The following is a 5,007-nucleotide window of genomic DNA, read 5'->3' on the forward strand; positions in this document are numbered from 1 at the left end:
CCTCCGAGGCTGCCATGTATTCCGCTTCACATGTAGATCCCGCCACGACGCTTTGCTTGCAACTGCACCAGCTTACTGCTCCTCCATTCAAAATATACACGTATCCGGTTTGTGACTTCGAGTCATCCAGATCTGTGTCGAAGCTAGCGTCGACGTAACCCTTTACGACGAGCTCTTCGTCACCTCCATAAACGAGAAACATATCCTTAGTTCTCTTCAGGTACTTTAGGATATTCTTGACCGCTGTCCAGTGTTCCATGCCGGGGTTACTTTGGTACCTTCCTACCAAACTCACGGCAAGGTTTACATCAGGTCTGGTACACAGCATGGCATACATAATAGACCCTATGGCCGAGGCATAGGGGATGACACTCATCTTTTCTCTATCTTCTGCCGTGGTCGGGCATTGAGCCGTGCTCAATTGCACACCTTGCAATACAGGCAAGAACCCCTTCTTGGACTGATCCATATTGAACTTCTTCAATATCTTGTCAAGGTACGTACTCTGTGAAAGACCAATGAGGCGTCTTGATCTATCTCTATAGATCTTGATGCCCAATATATAAGCAGCTTCTCCAAGGTCCTTCATTGAAAAACACTTATTCAAATAGGCCTTTATACTTTCCAAGAATTCTATATCATTTCCCATCAATAGTATGTCATCCACATATAATAAGAGAAATGCTACAGAGCTCCCACTCACTTTCTTGTAAACACAGGCTTCTCCATAAGTCTGTGTAAACCCAAACACTTTGATCATCTCATCAAAGCGAATGTTCCAACTCCGAGATGCTTGCACCAGTCCATAGATGGAGCGCTGGAGCTTGCATACCTTGTTAGCATTCTTAGGATCGACAAAACCTTCCGGCTGCATCATATACAATTCTTCCTTAAGAAAGCCGTTAAGGAATGCCGTTTTGACGTCCATCTGCCATATCTCATAATCATAGTATGCGGCAATTGCTAACATGATTCGGACGGACTTCAACTTCGCTACGGGTGAGAAAGTCTCATCATAGTCAACCCCTTGAACTTGTCGATAACCCTTAGCGACAAGTCGAGCCTTATAGATGGTCACATTACCATCCGCGTCTGTCTTCTTCTTAAAGATCCATTTATTTTCTATGGCTCGCCGATCATCGGGCAAGTCAGTCAAAGTCCATACTTCGTTTTCATACATGGATCCTATCTCGGATTTCATGGCTTCTAGCCATTTGTCGGAATCCGGGCCCGCCATCGCTTCTTCATAGTTCGAAGGTTCACCGTTGTTTAACAACATGATTTCCAGGACAGGGTTGCCGTACCACTCTGGTGCGGAACGTGTCCTTGTGGACCTACGAAGTTCAGCAGTAACTTGATCCGAAGCTTCATGATCATCATCATTAACTTCCTCCCCAATCGGTGTAGGCACCACAGGAACATCTTCCCGCGCTGCGCTACTTTCCGGTTCGGAAGGGGTGACTATCACCTCATCAAGTTCCACTTTCCTCCTACTCAATTCTTTCGAGAGAAACTCTTTCTCCAGAAAGGACCCATTCTTGGCAACAAAGATCTTGCCTTCGGATCTGAGGTAGAAGGTATACCCAATGGTTTCCTTAGGGTATCCTATGAAGACGCATTTTTCCGACTTGGGTTCGAGCTTTTCAGGTTGAAGTTTCTTGACATAAGCATCGCATCCCCAAACTTTTAGAAACGACAGCTTAGGTTTCTTCCCAAACCATAATTCATACGGTGTCGTCTCAACGGATTTCGACGGAGCCCTATTTAAAGTGAATGCAGCAGTCTCTAAAGCATAGCCCCAAAATGAGAGCGGTAGATCGGTAAGAGACATCATAGATCGCACCATATCCAATAGAGTGCGATTACGACGTTCGGACACACCGTTTCGCTGAGGTGTTCCAGGCGGCGTGAGTTGTGAAACGATTCCACATTTCTTTAAGTGCGTACCAAATTCGTGACTTAAATATTCTCCACCACGATCTGATCGTAAGAACTTTATTTTCCTGTCACGTTGATTCTCAACCTCACTCTGAAATTCCTTGAACTTTTCAAAGGTTTCAGACTTGTGTTTCATTAGGTAGACATACCCATATCTACTTAAGTCATCAGTGAGAGTGAGAACATAACGATATCCTCCGCGAGCCTCAACACTCATTGACCGCACACATCGGTATGTATGATTTCCAATAAGTTGGTTGCTCGCTCCATTGTTCCGGAGAACGGAGTCTTGGTCATCTTACCCATGAGGCATGGTTCGCACGTGTCAAATGATTCGTAATCAAGAGACTCCAAAAGTCCATCTGCATGGAGCTTCTTCATGCGCTTGACACCAATGTGATCAAGGCGGCAGTGCCACAAGTATGTGGGACTATCGTTATCAACTTTACATCATTTGGTATTCACACTATGAATATGTGTAACATCACGTTCGAGATTCATCAAGAATAAACCATTGACCAGCGGGGCATGACCATAAAACATATCTCTCATATAAATAGAACAACCATTATTCTCGGATTTAAATGAGTAGCCATCTCGAATTAAACGAGATCCAGATACAATGTTCATGCTCAAAGCTGGCACTAAATAACAATTATTGAGGTTTAAAACTAATCCCGTAGGTAGATGCAGAGGTAGCGTGCCGACGGCGATCACATCGACCTTGGAACCATTCCCGGCGCGCATCGTCACCTCGTCCTTCGCCAGTCTCCGTTTATTCCACAGTTCCTGTTTTGAGTTACAAATATAAGCAACCGCACCGGTATCAAATACCCAGGAGCTACCACGAGTACTGGTAAGGTACACATCAATTACATGGATATCACATATACCTTTGATGTTGCCGGCCTTCTTGTCCGCTAAGTATTTGGGGCAGTTCCGCTTCCAGTGACCACTTCCCTTGCAATAAAAGCACTCAGTCTCAGGCTTGGGTCCATTCTTTGACTTCTTCCCGGCAACTGGCTTACCGGGCGTGGCAACTCCCTTGCCGTCCTTCTTGAAGTTCTTCTTACCCTTGCCTTTCTTGAACTTAGTGGTTTTATTCACCATCAACACTTGATGTTCCTTTCTGATCTCCACCTCCGCTGATTTCAGCATTGAATATACCTCAGGAATGGTCTTTTCCATCCCCTGCATATTGAAGTTCATCACCAAGCTCTTGTAGCTTGGTGGAAGCGACTGAAGGATTCTATCAATGACCGCGTCATCCGGGAGATTAACTCCCAGCTGAGACAAGCGGTTGTGCAACCCAGACATTCTGAGTATGTGCTCACTTACAGAACTATTCTCCTCCATTTTACAGCTGAAGAACTTGTCGGAGACTTCATATCTCTCGACCCGGGCATGAGCTTGGAAAACCATTTTCAGCTCTTCGAACATCTCATATGCTCCATGTTTCTCAAAACACTTTTGGAGACCCGGTTCTAAGCTGTAAAGCATGCCGCACTGAACAAGGGAGTAATCATCAGCACGTGATTGCCAGGCGTTCATAACGTCTTGGTTCTCTGGGATTGGTGCTTCACCTAGCGGTGCTTCTAGGACATAATCTTTCTTGGCAGCTATGAGGATGATCCTCAGGTTCCGGACCCAGTCCGTATAGTTGCTGCCATCATCTTTCAGCTTGGTTTTCTCTAGGAACGCGTTGAAGTTGAGGACAACGTGGGCCATTTGATCTACAAGACATATTGTAAAGATTTTAGACTAAGTTCATGATAATTAAGTTCATATAATCAAATTATTCAATGAACTCCCACTCAGATAGACATCCCTCTAGTCATCTAAGTGAAACGTGATCCGAGTTAACTAGGCCGTGTCCGATCATCACGTGAGACGGACTAGTCAAGATCGGTGAACATCTCCATGTTGATCGTATCTTCTATACGACTAATGCTCGACCTTTCGGTCTTCCGTGTTCCGAGGCCATGTCTGTACATGCTAGGCTCGTCAAGTCAACCTAAGTGTATTGCGTGTGTTCCGATGCCATGTCTGTACATGCTAGGCTCGTCAACACCCGTTGTATGCGAACGTTAGAATCTATCACACCCGATCATCACGTGGTGCTTCGAAACAACGAACCTTCGCAACGGTGCACAGTTAGGGGGAACACTTTCTTGAAATTATTATAAGGGATCATCTTACTTACTACCGTCGTTCTAAGCAAATAAGATGCAAAACATGATAAACATCACATGCAATCAAATAGTGACATGATATGGCCAATATCATTTTGCTCCTTTGATCTCCATCTTCGGGGCACCATGATCATCTTCGTCACCGGCATGACAACATGATCTCCATCATCATGATCTCCATCATTGTGTCTTCATGAAGTTGTCACGCCAACGATTACTTCTACTTCTATGGCTAACGCGTTTAGCAACAAAGTAAAGTAATTTACATGGCGTTATTCAATGACACGCAGGTCATACAAAAAATAAAGACAACTCCTATGGCTCCTGCCGGTTGTCATACTCATCGACGTGCAAGTCGTGATTCCTATTACAAGAATATGATCAATCTCATACATCACATATATCATTCATCACATCTTCTGGCCATATCACATCACATAGCACATGCTGCAAAAACAAGTTAGACGTCCTCTAATTGTTGTTGCAAGTTTTTACGTGGCTTGTATAGGTTTCTAGCAAGAACGTTTCTTACCTACGTAAAACCACAACGTGATATGCCAATTTCTATTTACCCTTCATAAGGACCCTTTTCATCGAATCCGTTCTGACTAAAGTGGGAGAGACAGACACCCGCTAGCCACCTTATGCAACTAGTGCATGTCAGTCGGTGAAACCTGTCTCACGTAAGCGTACGTGTAAGGTCGGTCCGGGCCGCTTCATCCCACAATACCGCCGAAACAAGATAAGACTAGTAGCGGCAAGAAGAATTGGCAACATCTACGCCCACAACTGCTTTGTGATCTACTCGTGCATAGTAACTACGCATAGGCCTGGCTCATGATGCCACTGTTGGGGATCGTAGCAGAATTTTAAAATT

Source organism: Aegilops tauschii, chromosome 7, assembly GCF_002575655.3.
Source record: "Aegilops tauschii subsp. strangulata cultivar AL8/78 chromosome 7, Aet v6.0, whole genome shotgun sequence".
Classification (NCBI taxonomy): Eukaryota; Viridiplantae; Streptophyta; class Magnoliopsida; order Poales; family Poaceae; genus Aegilops; species Aegilops tauschii.